Source organism: Gadus macrocephalus, chromosome 5 (genome assembly GCF_031168955.1).
Source record: "Gadus macrocephalus chromosome 5, ASM3116895v1".
NCBI classification, from domain to species: Eukaryota; Metazoa; Chordata; class Actinopteri; order Gadiformes; family Gadidae; genus Gadus; species Gadus macrocephalus.
In genome coordinates this window covers 1,369,124-1,394,601 of record NC_082386.1, presented here as the reverse complement: position 1 = coordinate 1,394,601, position 25,478 = coordinate 1,369,124, and the positions used below count along the sequence as shown (strand labels likewise).

Here is a 25,478-nt window from a genome sequence, read left to right as displayed (position 1 = left end):
CCCCTATTCTGTCAATGCGTGACGCGGGCAGAACGCTCACCTGGGCCCCCGTGTCACACAGGAACCGTCGCCCAGAGCCTGTATCTGTGATGAATAACAGACCCCCAGAACGGCCGACACAAACGGCAGCTAGCGAGTGCCGGCCCGTGCATTTCCCGATGCCACGAAACTGCACAGGGGGCGGCACCTCCTAGCTTTGGGTCCATACAGGGCGTGGAAATAGCACAGGCCTGCAGACTGCTGTGGCTGTCGTCGTGTCGCCGCGGCCACAGCGATGGTGTCCGTCATCTCCAGGTCGCCAGTGGTGTGAGCCAATACGGCCGTGCAGCGCTCGCGCCCGGCGGCGAAAAAACGATCCGCCACCCTAGCCAGAGCCCGAAAGTCTGTGGTGTCGCTGTTGGCTAGAGCTGCCCTAACACGCACTGGCAGCTGCTGCATAAATAAAGCCAGAAACAAAAAACAAGGCCTATTACTCCCCAGGAGATTGAGCATGTGATCCATGAGGTCCGATGGTTTGGAGTCCCCGAGGCCATTCAATGCCAGAAGCTGCTAGCCCCGTTCAGCCTCCGACAAACAGAACGTCTCCATCAGGAACCCCTTTAGCAATGCATACTTCCCACGGGCCGGGGGGTCCTCGAGAATATACATCGCTCTGGCCGCCGTCGAGCCACCAAGCGCGGAGACTACATAATAAAACTTGGTTTCATCCGCAGTAATCCCCTTCAGCGCGAATTGCGCCTCCGCTTGCGCGAACCAGACCCGCGGCTGCCGTTCCCAAAACTCCGGGAGCTTCAGGGAGACTGCCATCACCGGAGCAGCAGCCACGGAACCTTCCGCCGAATCGAACTCCATAGCCCAATCTCCGATCTGCGCGTCCTCGCTCTTCCAGTGCATAGAACAGTAATCCGGTAAAACGTCCGGAAACTGTCAGGGTCACCAATGTAGGAGATCGCAATGAAATGGAGACGGAGACTTGATTGCCGGTGAAAAACACGAGAAGGATTTATTTCCCAAAACACAGAACCCGCACAGCCAGAGGTGCGTTCCTTAAGACCTGCGTTGTAACACCAGGTGGGTGCCACGCCCCCTTCCCTTAAAGGGGGCACGCACCATACAACATACACAGTGAATACGATACCGCTACAATATAACCTTTCTCTGCTTTGCCCGCCCCGAGAATATGGCCCGCCAATGAGATAATGAGCTTATACCTGAGAGCGCCACATCAGGTATGTGTGTGAATACACACACTGTTACGTGAGTGTTGTACTCTTCTTTGTTATTTGGATAACTGTTTTGCTGTTGGTGTTTTATAGCGCATAACATGCAACATAATAACACAACAAAGCATAAAAATTGCGTTGAGCTCCCATTTGGTGAAAAGACTAGACTGCGTTGGGTTCTCCGACATCTCTGGTACTACTCGTAATGGGGGTTATCTCGGCCATGGTTGAGAAGGAATTGGGGGAAAGGAACTTTGGCTTTTACTCCCTGAAGTCTAGACTGAACTGCGACACGGAGGAGAAAGGGATTGTCTCCCGCTCCGCCCGCCCCTCCGGGAGTATGGCGAGAGCTCCGGCGGGGTGTCCGGGAGTCCGCAAACGTCAACAATCCCTTTCTTCTCTTCGTGTTTCTAGAATATCTTACAGGGCTCAGTTTTTCCGATAACAATGGATCAATAATCGTACCAACATTCTCACGAATGATCTTTCGAACGTAAAAAGAATAGACTACAATAAAATGAAATATTAAAACACAATTGATTAGGCTTAAGGTGCGGCCACACCAACCGCGTTGCTCGTGAGGGGAAAAACGGTCTGTCTAGTTACTGGACCAGATGAAATGAGACGGAGAGGTAATAAAGTCTGTCGGCACGAGGACCTTGGATTTATTAAGTAAAGTGGCAACGGTTATACAGAGTCATAAAGCGTGAGAGATCGAATATGTCTAAGTCCCTAATCAGCGCTGATGGTTCGTCCAGAGCTTCGCCTCCGTGGAAGGTCTGCTTCAGAAGAAGATCAAGAGTCCCTGTGTGATACAGTCTTAAGCTGTATCCTCCTCTCGATGAGGTGTGTGCGTTTGAGGTGTGTGTGGTTCTGTGTGTTTTTGCTGGACCTTGGCTCCCAGGCCCTGGATCTTCTTGTGTTCCTCCTAACGTGGGAGAGCTCTCAAAATGTCTCCTGTGTGATAAATTAAAACGGGGGAGTGCCCCCCCGAAGTGTCTCGTGTGTGATAATTTAATGTGGCTCTCAGGCCCTAGTATGGGCAGGTGTATCTCTTGGTTCCTCCTAACGGGGGAGAGCTCTCAAAATGTCTCCTGTGTGATAAATTAATGTGGCTCTCCCGTTCTTGAGGATGATGCATTGTCTGAGTGTCTACCATTTGCCTGGGAAATGGGGCCTTCGGCTCTGGCCTTGACCTGACTATATTATCATGTTTGTGTTATGTGTTCGTTGGGTTTAGAGCAAGAGTCGACTATATATTAATGTGCCTGCCATGTGATGTGCTCATCAGGTTATTTTTCCCAACACTCGCGTTGGACACCGCGAGTACCGCGCCTAACCTGAAGCTTGTGTGGTGGTTCAACGCTCCACCGCGTCACCGCGCCACCCAACCCGGTCTCACGAAAAGACGTGACACTGTCACGTTATTTAATCTATTGAAACGTGTTCAGGATCACTTATTTTCAAATTTTTCGTGTTTACAAGCACAAATTCCAAACCCATGTATTTCAATTGGAAGTATTTGTCGTGTCACCAGCACGACTTCCAAACTAAGGTTCTGTGCGGGAGCGTTCTCCCTAATGTCCCTTAAGGAGCTCCGTACAGTACATTTATTGTTAAAAATTGTGAACGATATGACAGCTTTAGGCCACCCGTTTCTACTTTCACCTTTGATTCTGAGAAATGGTGACAATTCACGGATATAGGCTATTAAATGCAGGTGCGCTGCTCAGGCAAACCGCGAAAGAAAAAAGGGTAGCTGCTTAATCTGATATTTTTAGAATTGTATGTCTTGATGTTTTGATCTAACCATAGATCTATTGTCTTGTTTTTGGCTATGTGAATGGAAGTCCGCGTCGATGCCTCGCAAGTCCAGTGTCGCGAGCGGACGTGACATCTAGAAGTCATACCGTATAATAATGGGTTATCACTATCCTCGGGCCGGGCCTTTGATCGAGCGTTTTTACTTTTATTTTATCATTATCATAAATTAGCCTAATCTGAGGAGAAATCTATGCCATAAACAGAAATATTATGGGTCTTTATTACACGGGTCTTCTCAATGCCGTGGAACGCTCCGTTCACTTGCATGGGTCCGGGGATATCTCGGGATTGGTTTCTTTATTAATCGAATGGGAAATGCAATAGGCCTATTTTAGGACCGAATCACCGTTGAACTTGTTTCTAATAACATTTCTAGCGAGAAATATACTTTTTACTTGCATAATCTTTAGTCAGTGATTACGTATGATCTTTAGTTTTATAGTTATTAGGAAGATTTTATTGGCTCGCTCGCATGTTTCAATGACGTCAGGTTGCTAAGGACGCTGCTTTCGCTAAACTAGCACACACACACACACACACACACACACACACACACACACACACACACACACACACACACACACACACACACACACACACACACACACACACACACACACACACAATGCATTTCGCTGCAGATATTCCCTCAATTATTATTACTTTCAAAACGTTGGCCAAGGTTGAATATCCTTTTTATTTGGGCTGCTTCTAGGACATTTTGGGTGGATTTTGAACGGTATGTGGGCGGGACGTTTTTTGCAGGACCTGGCAACCCTGCGCTGTTGCCCGGGGTGCTGAAATGCTCCGGAACAGATCTGGATCCACTATGGCCAAAAGACGTGTATGCCCCCCCCCTTCAATAAATTATATGGCAGAATAAAGAATAAATTCATGCATTATCATTCAACTTGAACATGTGTTTTTACAGTATAGCGTGGTGGAGGGCTGACGTATGTTGCCCAACCCGGAAGTGAGCGTCGCCCTGGTTTCCCTTGACAAAAAGCCAACGGGTTTTTCCATTGGATTTTGGATTATTGCAGAAAAATTAGCATCTTTGAAGCACCTCCTCAAAAACTGAAAATAAATAAAAAATATCTGTGCTCCAAAGAACGAAATGTAAACCAATGCATTCTGAATAATAATAATAATAATAATACATTTAATTTAGAGGCGCCTTTCAAGACACCCAAGGTCACTTTACAGAGCATATAGTCATCATTCAAAACTATGTAAAACAGACTAGGAATAAAAGAAAAACAGAGGTTAAACATGAATAATAATAATAATTAATAACACTCAAAGACGCCTACAGTGAAGGGGGGACCTCACTAACCACCACCAATGAGTAGCACCCACTTGGGTGATGAATGGGAGTGTTTCTCCGATTTTTCCATGCTACACAGAACGAAATGTAAACCATGCAAATCAAGACTTCATGTTCATAATCATTTAAATATCATTAATCTCCTGAGTGTGTCGAGTGGTATTCTATTTTTTTCAACGGGGCTGCATCCAGTCACTTGACCGTCATGGTTGCTATGGTGGTTGCTATCGACCGCCCCCTCTAATCCTTACATGGTTCTAAAAACCACGCGGCAAAGGAGCTGCCGTCCATTGTGTTGTTTTTGTCGTAAACTAGGGTCAGATGGTTAAAAAATAGACAGATATTCCAAGGTATCCTTAAAAGGCAGCTTGGATGTTTTTATTTTGTGCAGTTTAGACTTCTTCTATAACCTATTTTTGAAAGCAAAACACCAAGCTCATTGATTTAACGAGGCAGGGTTATTTGAAACAATTTATTGAATAAATATTTATGAGAGGTCATTCCTTCTCCTGAGTTTGCTTCCTATTTATGTCTAGTGTACACCCCTACTGTCAGCAAGCATCACCCCCCCCCCCCCCCCCCCCTCCCCATATGGATTTGGAGAATTGCTGCCACGTCCCGGTGGTGGAGGTATCATATATATGAAAGAGGGCATTCAATTATACTACAATGATCAATTAGGAGACCGAAGCCCTAAAGGAAGTGATGCAATAGGTGACTGAGTCGACAACATTTAAGTAAGCCTTGGGGTCTCTTATATATCAAAGGGGGTCTCAAAGGACGCATATACGCTTCAACCTGTGGCTTACAGGAAATGACTCAGCAAGTGCTCCATCTTGTTGCACCCACCCAGCGGCTCGCTTGCAAGATTTTGGCCTGAAGTTCTTCCCAGACCTACACCGTAGCCATCCAACCTGCATATCGGAGAATCAGGCCTCTCTTTAATAATGACAAAAAGTTATGAGAGGAATACACATAAACTTTTGTTGTCTCATAAGCGGCGTGGTGTCGGCTGCTTTTGACCTTTTGACCCCAGACTTCTGAGGGAATAGCTGAATTTATTCATTAGTCAATCAGAAGTATGTAAATATCTTCCCGGTGTCGTAAGAGAGCGAACAAGGTGTCCTTCAACATCTACGCTTCCAGGCGATTGCAATGGTGCCACACATGAGCATATTCGAACATGTTTAATGGTAGTAATTAGCTGTCGAAATTGGAGGCCTTAATCAATAATGAGCAGCTATTGATTTACTTTCCGATAGAAATTTGTGACAAATGACATATTATTTAGCATCTACACGTTGAGCTGAGTCCAATGACACCAAGCATGACACTCTAGAAAATGTATTTTACATGGTACATATGGTCTAGGACATGATCTCGGTGTGGCAAGAGGGCAAGCTTGATCTCATTGGACTCAGCTTAACGTGTAGATGCTAAATAACATGTAATTTGTCAAGAATCTCCATCGGGAAGCAAATCTATAGCTGGTCATTATTGATAAAGGCCCCCAAAATCGACAGCTAATTACTACCCCGAAACATATTCAAATATGATCATGTGTGACACTGTTGCAATCGCCTCGAAACGTAGATGTCAAAGGACACCTTGTTTTCCCCCTTACGCCTCCGGGAAGATATTTTCATACTTCTAATGGATTGATTCATATTTTAAGGTTCGCGGAGTGAGACTTTAGGCGGCTGCAGCAGAAGTGTTGAGACGAAAGATGATATCAAGACATTTATAGAATATTCCGATTCACATTATGATTCTTCGTCATAACTCTCCGACCAAACATCCTTCACATTCACTGAGCGAAGATTATGAAAGTCCAGGCCCCCCTCCATCTCGTTGCACCTGCACCCAGCGGCTCGCTTGTATGATTTTGGCCTGAAGTTCTTCCCAGACCTACACCCTAGCCATCCAACATGCATATCTTAGAATCAGGCCTCTCTTTAATAGTGACAAAAAGTTATGAGAGAAATACACATGAACTTTTTGTTACCTCATAAGCGGCGTGGTGCCGGCTCCTTTTGACCTTTTGACCCCAGGCTTCAAAAACGTGGCCACAGGCCAGCTGTGTCTACACACCTTAAGCCACAAATGTACACATCCATCCCACAAAAAATGGGGACTAGAAACTAACCTCTGTCTTATGTACATTTACTGTACTGTTGGAGGTCACGCCCCTTTTCCGGCCTTTTCGAGAGAGCTAGGGATACTGAAATGTTTACACACATTTCCCGGGGCCCAGAGAACGACATATCCGAGATTTGGAATTGTAGCCCTTAGAGAAAAAAAGTTTTCCCAAATGGACTGTCATTTGGACAAAGCCCCTCAGAAGTGTTGCCTGCAAGACCTAATGGTCCAGAATGTGGTGGAAAAACAGTTTTTGAGATAGGAAGGTCGTACCGCCCTGAAATTTGAATACCTTATTCTAGGGCCTAACTGGGACCCCTGCACCGAAACTTGGCCCGGTCGGACCCGGAGGGCCCTTCCTGCCCGAAACTTGGCCCAGTCGGAACCCGAATGCAGGAAGGGGGGGCCTGGACTTTCATAATCTTCGCTCAGTGAATGTGAAGGATGTTTGGTCGGAGAGTTATGATGAAGAATCATAATGTGAATCGGAATATTCTATAAATGTCTTGATATCATCTTTCGTCTCAACACTTCTGCTGCAGCCGCCTAAAGTCTCACTCCGCGAACCTTAAAATATGAATCAATCCATTAGAAGTATGAAAATATCTTCCCGGAGGCGTAAGGGGGAAAACAAGGTGTCCTTTGACATCTACGTTTCGAGGCGATTGCAACAGTGTCACACATGATCATATTTGAATATGTTTCGGGGTAGTAATTAGCTGTCGATTTTGGGGGCCTTTATCAATAATGACCAGCTATAGATTTGCTTCCCGATGGAGATTCTTGACAAATTACATGTTATTTAGCATCTACACGTTAAGCTGAGTCCAATGAGATCAAGCTTGCCCTCTTGCCACACCGAGATCATGTCCTAGACCATATGTACCATGTAAAATACATTTTCTAGAGTGTCATGCTTGGTGTCATTGGACTCAGCTCAACGTGTAGATGCTAAATAATATGTCATTTGTCACAAATTTCTATCGGAAAGTAAATCAATAGCTGCTCATTATTGATTAAGGCCTCCAATTTCGACAGCTAATTACTACCATTAAACATGTTCGAATATGCTCATGTGTGGCACCATTGCAATCGCCTGGAAGCGTAGATGTTGAAGGACACCTTGTTCGCTCTCTTACGACACCGGGAAGATATTTACATACTTCTGATTGACTAATGAATAAATTCAGCTATTCCCTCAGAAGTCTGGGGTCAAAAGGTCAAAAGCAGCCGACACCACGCCGCTTATGAGACAACAAAAGTTTATGTGTATTCCTCTCATAACTTTTTGTCATTATTAAAGAGAGGCCTGATTCTCCGATATGCAGGTTGGATGGCTACGGTGTAGGTCTGGGAAGAACTTCAGGCCAAAATCTTGCAAGCGAGCCGCTGGGTGGGTGCAACAAGATGGAGCACTTGCTGAGTCATTTCCTGTAAGCCACAGGTTGAAGCGTATATGCGTCCTTTGAGACCCCCTTTGATATATAAGAGACCCCAAGGCTTACTTAAATGTTGTCGACTCAGTCACCTATTGCATCACTTCCTTTAGGGCTTCGGCCTCCTAATTGATCATTGTAGTATAATTGAATGCCCTCTTTCATATATATGATACCTCCACCACCGGGACGTGGCAGCAATTCTCCAAATCCATATGGGGAGGGGGGGGGGGGGGGGGGGGTGATGCTTGCTGACAGTAGGGGTGTACACTAGACATAAATAGGAAGCAAACTCAGGAGAAGGAATGACCTCTCATAAATATTTATTCAATAAATTGTTTCAAATAACCCTGCCTCGTTAAATCAATGAGCTTGGTGTTTTGCTTTCAAAAATAGGTTATAGAAGAAGTCTAAACTGCACAAAATAAAAACATCCAAGCTGCCTTTTAAGGATACCTTGGAATATCTGTCTATTTTTTAACCATCTGACCCTAGTTTACGACAAAAACAACACAATGGACGGCAGCTCCTTTGCCGCGTGGTTTTTAGAACCATGTAAGGATTAGAGGGGGCGGTCGATAGCAACCACCATAGCAACCATGACGGTCAAGTGACTGGATGCAGCCCCGTTGAAAAAAATAGAATACCACTCGACACACTCAGGAGATTAATGATATTTAAATGATTATGAACATGAAGTCTTGATTTGCATGGTTTACATTTCGTTCTGTGTAGCATGGAAAAATCGGAGAAACACTCCCATTCATCACCCAAGTGGGTGCTACTCATTGGTGGTGGTTAGTGAGGTCCCCCCTTCACTGTAGGCGTCTTTGAGTGTTATTAATTATTATTATTATTCATGTTTAACCTCTGTTTTTCTTTTATTCCTAGTCTGTTTTACATAGTTTTGAATGATGACTATATGCTCTGTAAAGTGACCTTGGGTGTCTTGAAAGGCGCCTCTAAATTAAATGTATTATTATTATTATTATTATTCAGAATGCATTGGTTTACATTTCGTTCTTTGGAGCACAGATATTTTTTATTTATTTTCAGTTTTTGAGGAGGTGCTTCAAAGATGCTAATTTTTCTGCAATAATCCAAAATCCAATGGAAAAACCCGTTGGCTTTTTGTCAAGGGAAACCAGGGCGACGCTCACTTCCGGGTTGGGCAACATACGTCAGCCCTCCACCACGCTATACTGTAAAAACACATGTTCAAGTTGAATGATAATGCATGAATTTATTCTTTATTCTGCCATATAATTTATTGAAGGGGGGGGGCATACACGTCTTTTGGCCATAGTGGATCCAGATCTGTTCCGGAGCATTTCAGCACCCCGGGCAACAGCGCAGGGTTGCCAGGTCCTGCAAAAAACGTCCCGCCCACATACCGTTCAAAATCCACCCAAAATGTCCTAGAAGCAGCCCAAATAAAAAGGATATTCAACCTTGGCCAACGTTTTGAAAGTAATAATAATTGAGGGAATATCTGCAGCGAAATGCATTGTGTGTGTGTGTGTGTGTGTGTGTGTGTGTGTGTGTGTGTGTGTGTGTGTGTGTGTGTGTGTGTGTGTGTGTGTGTGTGTGTGTGTGTGTGTGTGTGTGTGTGTGTGTGTGTGCTAGTTTAGCGAAAGCAGCGTCCTTAGCAACCTGACGTCATTGAAACATGCGAGCGAGCCAATAAAATCTTCCTAATAACTATAAAACTAAAGATCATACGTAATCACTGACTAAAGATTATGCAAGTAAAAAGTATATTTCTCGCTAGAAATGTTATTAGAAACAAGTTCAACGGTGATTCGGTCCTAAAATAGGCCTATTGCATTTCCCATTCGATTAATAAAGAAACCAATCCCGAGATATCCCCGGACCCATGCAAGTGAACGGAGCGTTCCACGGCATTGAGAAGACCCGTGTAATAAAGACCCATAATATTTCTGTTTATGGCATAGATTTCTCCTCAGATTAGGCTAATTTATGATAATGATAAAATAAAAGTAAAAACGCTCGATCAAAGGCCCGGCCCGAGGATAGTGATAACCCATTATTATACGGTATGACTTCTAGATGTCACGTCCGCTCGCGACACTGGACTTGCGAGGCATCGACGCGGACTTCCATTCACATAGCCAAAAACAAGACAATAGATCTATGGTTAGATCAAAACATCAAGACATACAATTCTAAAAATATCAGATTAAGCAGCTACCCTTTTTTCTTTCGCGGTTTGCCTGAGCAGCGCACCTGCATTTAATAGCCTATATCCGTGAATTGTCACCATTTCTCAGAATCAAAGGTGAAAGTAGAAACGGGTGGCCTAAAGCTGTCATATCGTTCACAATTTTTAACAATAAATGTACTGTACGGAGCTCCTTAAGGGACATTAGGGAGAACGCTCCCGCACAGAACCTTAGTTTGGAAGTCGTGCTGGTGACACGACAAATACTTCCAATTGAAATACATGGGTTTGGAATTTGTGCTTGTAAACACGAAAAATTTGAAAATACGTGATCCTGAACACGTTTCAATAGATTAAATAACGTGACAGTGTCACGTCTTTTCGTGAGACCGGGTTGCGCCACCGCAGCTAGATGAGTCCATGTCCATGCAAGTGAACGGAGCGTTCCCTCTTCGTCATAACTATCAAACCAAACATCCTTCACATTCACTGAGCAAAAATTATGAAATTAAAATGCACATTTCTCGCTAAAAATGTTTCCATAAACGCATTTAATGGCGTAACTATGTAACTATTTCGACCCATAAAGAAAGATGTCGGCCGTGGCTGCGCTGGAGTCCGAGGTAGGAAACCCAAACGCCGCGTTTGGGTGCATGATAGAGTTTAGATCGGGTTAGATTAAATAATCTCGGATATAAATAACACTAATCGGGTTAAATAACTTCACATGGTGTGTCTGGTGTGTTTCCAGCATTCGTAGTGTTGATCAGCAGAGAAATAGTCCGCCAAGACGTTGAGGTTGCTGAGCAACCAGAGACTCTGTCCATGCAAGTGAACGGAGCGTTCCCTCTTCGTCATAACTATCAAACCAAACATCCTTCACATTCACCGAGCGAACATTCTGAAAGTAAAATGCACATTTCTCGCTAGAAATTTTTCCATAAACACATGTAATGGCGTAACTATGTCACTATTTCCACCCAGAATAAAGAAAGATGTCGGCCGTATGCTTCTGTGCAAGATGCTGCTATCCATTTTGATGGTAGGCTGGTACGAACGACCAGCTTCAGCGAGAACGTGACGTATTTCCCTTGCTCCAGCCTTCCAGTTTGCTATTTGTGTCCGACGAGTTTAAGAAGAAAACTATTTTGGAAAAAATAAATAATTCAGTGTATAATGGTTGCCAGCCTTTACAGAAACATTAACATTGCAAGCCTTTTACATTGCAATAATATTTTGCCATTTACGCCAATTTTTATTTCAACAAGTGCTGTCGTGTTTCTGTCGAGCCACGAGGGGTAGTAGCGGGCTAGTCATCATTAGCAACATTGCCTCTTTGGCAAACCAGCTTGAAAACACAACTTTACATTGAATTTCACGCAAAGCAAGACCTTAAATTGGTGACCGGATTGAAGCAGCAATGAAATCAAGTGTGTAAGAGGATTTAAAATCGACATTACAACCCCCAACGTGGTACAAATACAAAGAAAATACAGCTCGATCCCCATTGACTATGGGCGCAGCCATCTTGTTTGCTAGTTGTACAGATCTGCTCGCTCTACTTTGAAAGCGACGAGATACTACGACCGAAAGGGGGCGTGCCTCAGTGAAATGCCGCAAGAAAGCTGGGAGATTGGCGACTTTACCACTTCGTACATCCAAATGGATAGCAGCATCACTACTCTGCCAGTGACGTCGGGTCAAGCTCCACGCTGATTGGCTACCGTGGCTTAGCGTCACGCGTTGAAGCGGTGAAAGTTCAATTTTCTGAACTCCGGGCGTTGGTGCGGTGGGTGCGGTACTGCGTTTACGTGTGTAATTACGTGCAACTTCCGCGCCTAAAGCCCCCAACGCAACGCTTCACCGCTTCACCGCGTGTACCGCGCCTAGACCAATGGTTCCCTATGCAAAAATGCCGATTTTCAACGCCCCTACCGCGAGCAACGCGGTTGGTGTGGCCGTACCTTTAGGCTGACATATGCTATATTGCTAAACAGCCTATGGTGTAATTGTTCAATTAATTAATTGCTCACGTGAAATGACACCTATGTAACACCCTCAGGAAACAGAGAAGGCCTTTTGCAAAATGGCGGACAAGGCTCGAAAGAGGAGAGAAACTTTTAAAGCAGAAGAACTTCACATTCTCCGTGAGGAGGTAGAGGCCAACAAAGGCCTGTTATTCGACCGGTTCAAAGGTGCCCACACGAACGAGCAACAATCTAAGAAGTGGGGGGAAATAGCAGAGAGAATGACTGGGGTCACTGGTACCAATAGGTCCAATGTGGAGGTCAGAAAAAAAATGGCAGGTCTGACCAAAAGAAAAGCATTGGAACTTCGACGTTGACTCTTGCGGGGTTGAACATGGCACACTCCCTCAACGATGAGGAAGAGCAAGCCATGGCCATCATAGGCTTCTCAGCGTCTCAAGGCATCCCCGGGAGAGTGGATATCTATGCGGGTATCACGGAAGAGGGAGACCCTTCAAGGGAGCAATGGCAGGAGGATGAGGAACCCAGGTCCCCCTCCAGTCCACCTCGGCTGCTCCCACCTCCCTACCCGTCATGACACCCATGATCACCGCACTTTCTACCTCGGCTGCTACCACCTACTCAACTCCTTCCACCGCCTCAACTGCCACCGCCTCAATCAGCACATTTAACAGCTGCCAATGCAGCAAAGACCTGGTGGAGTTGGAGAGGCAGAAAGTGAGCCTGCTAAGGGATGTGAAGAGATTTATTTTCTTTGTATTTGTACCAGGTTGGTCATTTTAATGTAGATTTTAAATGCTCTTGCACACTTCATTAAATTGCTACTTTATTCCGGTCATCAATTTACGCATTGCTCGGTCTTACTGGGCGTGCAATACAATTTAAAGTTCTGTTGTTTGTTTTAGAGCTGGTTTGCTAAAGAGGCTAATGTAGCTAACAATAAACAATGACTAGCCAATTTCATGACACAATCACAAAGTCGAACCGGGAACGCTATAAGTGCTCTGAGACCGGAAATGACGTCACAACTCGGAAGGCTGGAGGCCAAGGCATCTGGATCACACCATTAGCTGAAAACCTGCTCCCGACCAGCTTTGGTTGAGAGCATGAGTTACCATGGTGATACAGCGACGCTAAAAGAGATCGACTTTCATGTCACAGCTAACACAGTCTTTGAGCACAACATACCTCGCTAACCCACTAATCGAGGTTCGTAGTACAGGGCACCGTACTCCTGCCGGAGCTGAACTCCGGGCGCCGGAGTCCGGCAGAAGCTCAGCTCCGGGGGCCGGCGGATGTCCGGGAGTCCGCACAGTCAACAATCCCTTTATCCTAAAGCTACAGACACAGAAACGGCACGTTTGTAGAAAGCTCATTGTGGGACTGGCTCGTAGTGGCTGTAATTCTGCACCAAGCCTGAATTTGGGGAAATAGACTTCAGATACAATATTAGGGCACCACTAAGACCTATATAAAAGCATACAAAGGGTAGCATGTCATGGGATCTTGATGGCCATAACAAATATTGTGGACTGATGCCAGATCTCCAGTGGAATCACTTGTTTACGAAGGACAGAGCTCAACTGCGGATTTGTAATTTCTTTAATAAATCTCATTTTAATAAATCCCTCAATGTATTTAGGGACAATTATCTTTGTTACTATACAGCTAAGATGTGTATAGACTCTAGAGCAGGGATGGGCAACTTTCATGATAAAGAGGGCCACATTTTTCATCATAACCATCGGAGGGCCACATGACTGCACACTTCAACTAAACGTGAGCATGAATGGTCAGTATTTGTATCAGTGCAAAGGGCTCCCATACATCATCATTCAATGAAGTCAAAAAACTGAAAAACAGTGGCCCAACATTAAGTGCAACAACTCAATGAACTCAAACCCAACAAGCAGTTGTAGTAGTTGTAGTGGCGACTTAAGTGGATATCTTTAATGACTGATATCGCTTCTAAGCAAACTAGACGCATGGGTTTGCCTTCGAATTCTATGAATTCTTCTCATCTTTCTTGACCGAGTTTTTCTGTAACTCGAATTATTATTATTATTCTTTTTTTCTTTTATTTTTTATTATGCCTGACCGAGTGAGGATGCGGGCCGCACTGAGTGAGGACGCGGGCCGCCAGTTGCCCATCCCTGCTCTAGAGCATGCTTGGCCTCGATGATTATATATGTAGACTTTAGTAATGGTACAGCAGGGGTTAATCTAAACCGGGAAAGAGCTGCGCCTCCTTGTTTCAACCCAGCGCCTCCTTGTTGAAAATTTTTAATTACTTAAAATCTCCCGGAATGGAGAGCGAGCGAGCAAGACCGCGCACAGGAGACAGACGTGCTCCTAACCGCGTTCGCATCTGTGTAGCGAGCGCGCAGCACAACAGAGAGGGATCTAGAAACTGTGCATGAGGCAGTGTGCACGTGAGCCTCAGGCGCCTCCTGATTGGCCTGGATCGGTAAGTCAACCAATCAGTTTACAGTGTAGGCGGGCTTTTATCTCTTCTCCCGAACCAAATTTATCAGTTCAGTGAATCTGAGAGTGTCTGAGAAGAAATTTAAATAATAAAGATAAAGTGTTCTTCCAGCAGGTTCCCGAAGTACGTGTTTTTTTTTCTATATACATTACTGTATGTAATGTTCTGCATCTATGGTAACTTAGCCATTTTGAGTAATTTGGCCTTACTATACATATTGGTCCTTCACAAGCCTCAGAATGATCCATTTGTACCTCAAATTTTCAAAAGCTCCGCACAAAAGCTCTGCACAGCGTTTCCAGAAACTCCTCTTAACTTGAACGCGCATTCGCTGCACTCACGACGTTTGTAGGATTGTACTTGTCCACTGACACGGTGCTGAAACGGGCTATGACGCAGGGGGAGACGCAGGAATGTCGCAGGAAAATGGGGTTAAAAAGGGTTAAAATATCTCCCCATCAAGGCCAACCGCAGAGTAGCCTACGAAAAGAATAGAGTGCAATAATATGAATGCTAAATTTATTAAAACACAATTAATTAGGCCTAGGCCGACATATATATCAGTCCTAATCCTGCATAATTTTTTTTACTGCATTTCCCCCCCTGAAATAATTCCATATTACAAAAATCCAAAATAGATTGTGTGACAACTACATTTATCTTAATGTGCTGATTTGTGAAACATACTTAGGGCAGCAAAGAATCGACTTCATCTGATTCTGCATAAAGTTTCATTGATTGGCTCTCTAGTCTAGAATATTTGTAGACATTAAAAATGCAACGTTCCATTCATTCATTATCATTCAAACGCAGAGGCTAGGCATTGACACACGGCTACTGCTGACCCGATTAGGAGAGCTTGGTCAAGATTCTGCCCATATTGTTGGGCAGGATGAAGTAGGCTATAGGCAGGGTTCGATTTATGAATCCATCTCAGTGGGGGTCTCTTAAAGTTCTTGACGGGGGGGGGGATCGGCCTTTCGCTGAACTTTGACCCGGGGGAACGCTCCGTTCACACGCCAGCGTCTTCGGTTGCATCAGGTCGATGCACCTCCGTTTCGCGTCGGTGTCCGGTTCGCCCTGTCTGGGCTTATTATCCCGATAATGACCGGCGTTCTATTATCCCACTTAACGTCAATATTACTCTGCATTTGGAAGGGAAAATAGCTTTATTTGTAATTGCAATATTATGCTGCTGTATTTTCAGAGAACCCCACAGATATTTGAGTTTGCTGCTTTCATGGGAGCCGGACCTCACTCTATGGGAGCTGCCACTGGCTCCCACCTAACTCGAACCCGCTGGCTATAGGTCTTTTTACACTGCCGAGCCGGTTCGGTCGCAGCTTGGCACGCCCGGCGACAAAGTCGCCTGCAGAAATTCTCTGACACCCGCTTGTCTCAGCATGATGCATCTCTAGTCTTCTGTCATTGATCAATATGAGGACATTTTAACCACGATGGTTGAATTAAAGTCAGAGGGAGACAGCAAGTGCAGCTCGTAAGCGACCTGACCTCCCACACAAGAGCAATGGAATCATTTTATTTTATTATATGTCTTGTGACGTGACGTTTGATCGGGACAGTTTGGCTGCACATGTATTTTTGGAAGTTTTAATTGCTGTCATAAATTATGTTGTTGTTGACTTCTAACATGTCTATCTTTGCTGTTTAAATCTAACAGTAGTTTATGAGTAATATATCGGCGGTAACCACTGTTTTTGCTTGCGAAATGGCTCAAGCTGGGCATTCCTTGGTATTGGATGTGTTTTAATAAAACGCATCCAATACTAGGAATGTCCGCTGGTGACGCCACTGAGGCTATAGTAGGCTAACGTTGCTCTTAGCGTCCTACGAGTACGTGCCGTGTTCCGATATCCATACTTCCATGAGTACACTTAAACGAAGTACACTATCCGCACTCGCTAAGTGCACTCATTTTCATGTCAGTGTTGTTCCAAATCGAATACTCAGTGGTGCACTAACCGGAAATTACGATCACGGCTCCTCCCTCGCAATAAACATCCCGCTTTGAATGGTGAACTCTTCACGCCTAGCAGCTATAAAAAGCTATAAAAGCTAATAAAACTACAAAATGATTAATGGCTATGTGGAAACTGCGGCGACTTTGGCTCAGCCTGGCCTCTTCCGCTACGTAGCTAAGATGGCTGCCGTTGAGTACGAAAAGTGTTCATCGAAAAGTGTACTTCGCGATTTGACCGTTTGAGTACACCATCCGGGTCCTTTCAGTACACTTATTTTCGCCCGATCTGAATCGGAACGCCCTACGTACTCAAACTTAGGCTAGTAAGTACGGATAGTATGGATATTGGAACATGGTTATGGAGTCCTCGCTAGCTACAAGCGATTTTTCGACGTTCGTTACCAACGATGCTTTCGGGAAACGGTGTGAAAACTGTACGATGCTCGTACGACGCACTTCACAATCCACTTAGGCTAACGATGCTTTCGGGAAACTGGGCCCAGATCTCGTCCTTTATTTCGCAGCCTGTTCTCCAACCTAAACCACAGAATAGGTTGTTCGTTAGGTCTCCCAAAGCTATGGCGACACTATAGTGCCATAAAGCACTATTGTGATAAAACATGCATTCGGGCGTATTATATTATTTCACAAGCGTAGATGTTAACTGCGAGTGCGCAAATTATCTCTGCACGCTCGAACACTCTTTATATGTATTTTTTTTTAATCCGCCTGCCCTTTTCCCGGCATTCATTGCGGTTTTATCTAAATATCACGCAAATAAAACAAGCAACTGGATTATTCAGTTTTCCCGTTTTGATTTAAAAAACAGAAAACAGTTTATTTGAATCTGTGTATGGTTCGTTCTTTGAATATTCCGATTTAAAACAAAATCAGAAAAAACAATTAACAGAGTCGTTTTTTGTTTTTTCTGATTTGGTTTTGAAGCCGAAAAAGGACAAAAGGAATACACAAATAAACGGTATTTTTCTGTTTTTTTAATCAAAACGGGAAAACTGAATAATCCAGTTGCTTGTTTTGTTTGCGTGATATTTAGATAAAACCGCAATGAATGCCGGGAAAAGGGCACTCATTTTATCTGTACTCAAAAAAATACAGATAAAAACGTTTCAAACGTTCCATCGAGTCTCTCGCATTCTATAATGGAGAAGGGTCCAGCTGCAGGCTTGGGCGTTCCCGTCATGACACAAAAACGCCCATCGGGCGTTCCCGTCATGACACAAAAACGCCCATCAGGCGTTCCTGCAGCGTTTCATCGATCAATCAAGAAGAGGTGAGTGAGTTTCGCAAGGCATGCTGGGTATGCTACCCTTCCTTTTTTGGCGGTTTTACCTCGTAGTAACTTTCCAGAAAAACGAAAGGGTTTTGATGAGAGATTATGTCAGTAAGTATGATATTGTTTATTTGACAACATTGGCTGTGAAGTATTCTCATTTAAATCACTGATTTAGCTGTGGTAGCTTTGTATCCGAATTCGAATCCGATATAAATACTCGTGACAAGCATGGTTCGGTAGCAGCGAATGCTATGCTATCGTCCATAAACGTTGCATATACTATTCAGAAATCAGCAACGTTTAAGACGGTTTGTAGGTAGAGAGTAAAGTTTTCAGCGAAGGCTTTGCCGATTATTTTACTGTGAGGTTAAGATTACCAAAGTACATTGTTAAGTTGGATGTTAAGGTGTCAACTATAATGGACAGCTTTATTGTTTTCCGTGGGAGCCGGCGACTTAGTCTGCGAGTGGACGATCTGAAACTAAATCGGAAACTAGATTTCTTCTTCGAAGGTTGTGCTCCACACAGAACCTCCTCACCGTCATAACGGAGCACTTCGGGGCACCAGATTGCTTTAGAGCGGTGCTGATCGCGTCGTATGTCTTTCCAGTGTCAAATAGTTCACAGTCCATTGTTGGTTTAGGTGGTTTGCTCTTTTTTCTTCGCTGCGTTCTGCCTTCTGGTGTAGCCTATAACTATAAATGAATCTATTTTTGTTTTTCTGTTTCGGGTTTAAAAAACCAACACACAAAACACACAAACACAAATAAAATGCAGTTTATTTGTTTATTCCTTTAGCCCTTTATCGGTTTCAAAACCAAATCAGAAAAACCAAAAAATGACTCTGTTAATGTTTTTTTCTGATTTTGTTTTAAATCTGAATATTCAAAGAACGAACCATCCACGGATTCAAATAAATCTGTGTATGGTTCGTTCTTTGATTATTCCGATCTGAAACAAAATCAGAAAAAACAATTAATTGGTTCTAGAAAAAGAGCAAAAGGAATAAACAAATAAACAGCATTTTATTTGTGTTTGTGTGTTTTGTGTGTTGGTTTTTTAAACCCGAAACAGAAAAACAAAAATAGATACATTTATAGTTAGGCTACACCAGAAGGCAGAACACAGCGAAGAAAAAAGAGCCAACCACCTAAACCAGCAATAGACTGTCTAATTATATTTAGCCTTAGTTATGGCCGCACTTGAACCTTATGGTGATTTTATTCGTGAACTATTTGACACTGGAAAGACACACAACGCGATCAGTACCGCTCTAAAGCAATCTGGTGCCCCGACGGTTTGTTAAAGGGGATTTTTTTTTTTTTTACAAAACAGAAAAATACAGTTTATTTTTAAATTCCTTTTGCCCTTTTTCGGCTTCAAAACCAAATCAGAAAAACCAAAAAACTACTCTGTTAATAGTTTTTTCTGATTTTGTTTTAAATCAGAATATTCAAAAAACGAACCATGCACGGATTATTATGCACGGATTGACGTGAAGAAGACGAAATTGCTGTTGTTGTGTTTGAAACTGGCGCGAGGGTTCTTCTTCTTCTTATTGTACAGTTCCGGCAAGGCGCGAGGGTTGCTGGGAAAGCGGAGACGTTTGCAGTGACATCATGACGTTGCTCTCGCCGGCTCCATGGCTGGCTCTGGCCAGTGTGAAACCAACTGGTTCATAACTGGGATAAGGCTGGAACCTGTTTTGAACTGGCCCTAGCACCAGCCCGGAACTGGCTCTTGGTTCTTTTTGGTGTGAAAGGCCCATCAGAGCACTGCTCCCCGAGCAAGGAGAACAGCTACCCGAGAACATTACAACGTTGCAGGCGAGAGGGGGGAAAAAACAATATCATCCGACTGCAGACACAAATGGGCGTTCCCGTGTCGTGGGCGTTCCCGTTCACGCAGACTAAAACGCCCCCCCGGCGTTCTCGTTTACGCAGGCTGGAACGCCCCGTTCTTCTTCGTCGATCTAGTAGTATGGGCAGCATAGAACTGACGTTAGCACCCCCTTCTTCGATCTCGTAATACGGGTACGTTAGCCAGCTAGGCCTACAGAATGTTAACTTACATTTATGTGTCGGATCTCGACCCAAACTTTGCATCAAACTTGATGCAACACGATCATTACAGGGAGGCTCCATGATCTCATGTTCATTATCGTCTGGGTTAGTATAGATAGGGTATTAGGTATAAGTGAGATGTTTGATATAGTTGTTTAAGAATATGCCCAAATTAAATAATGAATAGATTAAAATAACACTTGGGACATTATGCAGTTCAAATCCAGTTACCAGACACTATGAAGGCTCAAACAGTAGGCCATTTGACTCCAAGTGTTCACTTACTTTTCCAACTGAATGTTTTCAATAAAGACAAAAAAAACAGTAATTGCTCTGTAACAATTAACCTTACAACATACATCGTAGGCACAAATGTATGTTATACATCGTATAGCATTTGTCACAAAAACAAAAGAAAGGAGTAATAAAATACCAGCATTTCTGGGCAGATACATTTACTACAGTAGTATGCACATTTACAAATGAAAGGGATTGCAAAAAAAGACGTCCCAAATAAAACGAAAAAGGAGTAATAAAAGAACATTATCCTAGGCAGACATCTTTAATGACAAACCTGCCATATGCAACGTGCCTCAGTACCAGGGGTGCTCTTGGCCAATTCTTCTTTTTTAAGAAGCCTTTGAGGCGTAGCGCCACTGCCACAGCCTGCATTGTTGTAAATCTTTCTAACCGTTATGCATATGAGATTGTCTTTATTAAGCTTAATGTCCCCTGCCAAACTCATTTATATATATGGAAGGATGGAGAGGCTTGATTAGTTCTCGGAATGTGTTTGAAACCCTGTTGAACACGCCAAGCATCGCCATGTCCAGTCTCAGCGTCTCTTGAACAATTTGCTGAAGGACTTCGGGTGGTAAGAATGGCCTGTCATCTGTTGTGCCAGATTGGAGCGTGTGGCTGAGATGGGGAGATAGAGAGGGTGAGCTTGGTGTGCCAGCTAGCCCTGCAGGGCTAGAGAGAGCGAGAGATCCGAAAAAGAGTGAAGGAGAGCGAGAGAGAGGGAGAGAAACAGGGATTATAATCAACCTTCAATTCAATCACACAAGCCCAGACCAACACTACCCACACCATTAAACAAAAAGGGAATCACTGATCGATCAAAAGTCTGAGAAAGAGCAAGAGAGAATATACGTAAATAGAAAAGTATGGACATAGTATGTAATACCTTTCACTGCTTAGTGATTGGAAGGTGTGACTGAGATGGGGAGATGGAGAGGGGGAGAAGGAGCCAGCTAGTTCTGCAGGGCTAGAGACAGAGAGACAAGTGTATTGGCTACGATCTTCGTGAGCACCAAAAATAAGTAAATAGCAACATGGACACAGTATATAAACCTTTCAAGCATAAAGGTCTCCAACAGCTGTCCAACCACCACCTCCTGATAGAGAGCATGTCCCCCTGAAAAGTAAAGTTATGCTTTAAATGACTTCATAGCCTAATACAAATCCATGTTACAGTACTGTTTAGCAGTGTACTATGGCACTGAAATCATATTGCTTTTGAGGGTAGAATACATTGCGTACTGAAATTAACATACAAATGAGTTAGTTGTTTTGCAAACTAGTCATCGGTCATCATTTCTGAAAATAATGCATCTCACCAGCAGCATAAACACCCCACAGCTGTTGCTCTGATACTGGTGAGGTGCGTCCTGTGGTGGTATAAGGGGAATGTGATTTGTCAATGATTCTTATTAGTACATAATGCCTAAAAACTATAAAGTGATATCCACCCTCATTTTGTAGCTACATACAAAAAGTGCACAATGCACTTTCAACAAGCATTTAGCAGCAACCAGGGCCCATCAGCGTCACATAGGAACACTTCATTAAATCATAATAAACAATCTAGAGGCCTGCCTGTCTACCAGTGAATGCTACTCTACTAGATGCAATGAATCGTGCGCCAGCCACACGTTTTACCTCGTCAGCCAAGTAAAGTCCCTTCCATGGTCCATTGGACAAAGCATGTGCCAGGGTACTGAAAAGGTTTGGAAGACGTGTAAGTTGCAATTCATATGCATCATCATCAACACGCATTCAGTACACACTACGCTTCGATTTCACCCAAGGGTGAATTAAAAGTACATGTTTTCCTAAACGTTGGTCATCAGCGAGGTAATAAAGTAGTAACTTCGGGCACATCTGTCATCTGTTTTTCAGAGTGCTAACGATCTTTATTCATTCGTTGCGCAGCGACCGAACAGACAGAATTATCTGATATGCCATGCATGTAAACATACTAGTTAGTTAGACGTACTAGTAGCCTACGATGCACAGTTTAATCAGATGTGTGTGTCACCACAACGAAGCAGAGTGGCCGCGATGTCATGCCTCTTACCATGCCAGGCTGCCAGCTGACACCTTAACATCCAACTTAACAATGTACTTTGGTAATGTTAACCTCACAGTAAAATAATCGGCAAAGCCTTCGCTGCAAACTTTACCCTCTACCTACAAACCGTCTTAAACGTTGCTGATTTCTGAATAGTATATGCAACGTTTATGGACGAGATAGCATAGCATTCGCTGCTACCGAACCATGCTTGTCACGAGTATTTATATCGGATTCGAATACAACGATACCACAGCTAAATCAGTGATTTAAATGAGAATACTTCACAGCCAATGTTGTCAAATAAACAATATCATACTTACTGACATAATCTCTCATCATAACTCTTTCGTTTTTCTGGAAAGTTACTACGAGGTAAAACCGCCAAAAAAGCAAGCCTTGCGAAACTCACTCACCTCTTCTTGATTGATCGATGAAACGCAACAGGAACGCCTGATGGGCGTTTTTGTGTCATGACGGGAACGCCCGATGGGCGTTTTTGTGTCATGACGGGAACGCCCAAGCCTGCAGCTGGACCCTTCTCGGAAAAACTGCTCTCTCGCTCAAATTTAAATTTTGCACTGCTGGGGAGGGAACCAAGGCAGGGCGGGCTCTCCTGTGATTGGCTGTTTCTAAAAAAGCGAGCTTTGATTGACAGCCCTCCTTAGTCATGGAAGTCTGCTGAACTATACAGTCAATGGCTGAAACGAAGAAGACAACGGCGTCTGGGGAGAGGTCCCTTCAGATAAGAAACCCTTGGCTGAATTTAGGCATTTGTCATGAACGAAAACTATGGCTTGTGTCAAATTTCATCCAAGTATTTTTCTGAGAAATATGTTAGTGTAGCTAAACATCAATATTAGTCTTTGTATAGTCCATAACGTTAACCGTAGCTCTTCAGAAACGGCCAATCACAGGAGTGCCCGCCCTGCCTTGGTTCCCTCCCCCATAGTGCCTACATTTAATTTGAGCGGGAGAGCAGAACATAATTCGCGAGAGGCTGTTGGGTGCGAGAGGCTGTTTTGTACGACCAAAGTTTTTTCCACCTCGCTTGCAATGAGGTAATGCTCTCGACTAGCTGTTTTTCTCCCCCGGGGAGCGGTGCACAGAGATAATTTTCATTTTAGCCCCCATATCAATGAACAGCAATGCGTAACATACTGTACATCAAGGTTCTGTTTTGCCAAGACAAAATGGATGGCATTTGTTTTATTCTCAATGCAAATCTGATATTTAAGGTTAGTTTCCGCATTCGAATGCATAACATAAATATACATTTCTTCTTTTTTTTTCTTATAATAATCATGACAAAAGAATGCCACTGTAACCTGCGTTGTGTTTGTCTTGTGCGGTATGGACTGGGACACTCTCAGTAATGGAGGCAGAGGGTTTTATTGCCTGTACAATGGGTCATCAAATAAACAGAGACAGGGTATAAAGCTCTGGTCCACCTGCTGCAGATATTGGCTTTCCTGCTTCATGATACTAAAGTGTGTTTTATAAATAATAAGCCCAAACAAACAATATATACAATTACTTTGTCAATCTGACATATAGCAAATACTACATCCATTTAAGTATTAATCGTCCAAATGGAATCGTGCTGAACAGCGCTCATAAACAGCTAAACTCTCCACTCCTGTGGCGACCAACGGTATTGCACGCCGAATGCAATAGAGCTCGTAAGTCCGCCTCTTCCGGGAGAACCCCATGGGACCTCTGGGCTAGGAAAATTAGAATGGGGTTCAATGGAGAGAAAGTCATTATTTTCTGGTCCCAGTCTCTAGATTCCCTGGATAACACACATGATTGTGGATTTAAATTATAATTTTTCATGCAAAGAAAACAAAATTAATTTGCGAGGAAGTTTGATAATGTTAGGGTTTGTGTGAGGCCGCTTTGTGAACTACAGCTCCTCGCTGCTCTCGACTCGAATGATATACGTCCCCACCACTCTGGTACAGACATGGCAATCTCTCTGCTCCACTTCATTATTATTATTTGGACCCAGACAAAACATATGTGTAATCCAAGGCATTTAATGACTGGGATCAGAAAATAATACATTTCTTTCCATTGACTCCCATTCTAATTTCCTCGCCTAGAGGTCCCATGAGGGGTCTACCGGAAAGGGCATACTTACAAGCTCTATAGAGCTCGTAAGTCCGCCCCTTCCGGTAGACCCCCATGGGAGCTATGAGATCGTAAAAAATGATTGAGTTTCAGTGGAGAGAAAGTCATTCTTTCTGTTCCCAGTCTTTATATACCCTGCATTACACATATGTTGTCTGTGGATTTAAATTATAATTTTTCATGCAAAGAAAACAAAAAAAAATTCGAATAAGTTTGACAATGTTAGCTTTAGTGTGAGGCCGCTTTGTGAACTACAGCTCCTTGCTGCTCCACTTCACCGCTTTTTTCCAAGGGGAGGATAACAGCATCGAAAGAGGTGAAAACCATTATAAGTCGGGGCATGTGTAGATTTTCTATTATGCCGATGGGAAGATTGTCAGTCTAGTCCACGCCATTCGCAGGGAGCGTGTCGTCACATACGAGACGTGCAGTCTTTCTCATTGTGTTTTCTCTACAGCCTTTAACTGAACAATTGCACATTAAACAATCAAACTCTTGACATGAAAAATTGTCATTTAAATCCACAAACAACATATGTGTAAACCAAGGCATATAAAAACTGGGACCAAGGTATATAAAAATGGGCTCTACCGGAAGGAGCGGACTTACGAGCTCTAAAATGACATTGCTGGCTAGACAGTGACACCGCATTGAGGGCGCATTCCTGCCTCGTTCACACTACTTGGGTCATCGACGGATGAGGGATTTTTGAAGTATCCATGTGTTTTCCCGGGTTGCATTACAAAGGCGATTTCATTGGACAGTATACAGCGCTCGCAAAGTACATTGTGGGTCCGTCCTTTCGGCTCCGTGCGTCAAAGGTTGAGAAATGTTCAGCTTTTCAGACAGCGATGGATCCGTCGGCCAATCACATCGCGCTTTGCAAATGTACGCAAATACATTGTCCTATGAAATCGCCTTTGTAATAATACCCGGGAAAACACATGGATGCGTCAAAAAGCCCCCATCCGTCGATGGACGGAGGTAGTGTGAATGTGCCCTCACACTAACTGCATCCGTCGACGGATCTCAGTAGGCGTGTTTCAGATC

The 25,478-nt window shown here is 43.7% G+C and overlaps 1 protein-coding gene and 1 long non-coding RNA gene across 4 annotated transcripts in view; one reads left to right on the top strand and one right to left on the bottom strand.

Moving 5' to 3' along the window:
- Positions 1-25,478, top strand: part of LOC132457132 (protein YIPF7-like) — a 41,738-nt gene that overhangs the window by 5,049 nt on the left and 11,211 nt on the right. The gene's annotated exons all lie outside the window — the stretch shown is intronic.
- On the bottom strand, positions 20,536-22,152 carry LOC132457520 (uncharacterized). Of its 2 annotated transcripts, XR_009525697.1 has the most exons (5): positions 21,884-22,152; positions 21,562-21,612; positions 21,296-21,359; positions 21,129-21,209; positions 20,536-20,914 (listed from the first exon to the last, which is right to left on the bottom strand). It is a non-coding gene; the product is annotated as an uncharacterized LOC132457520 (long non-coding RNA). The 2 variants fall into 2 exon arrangements; XR_009525696.1 differs by having other exon boundaries at positions 21,129-21,359.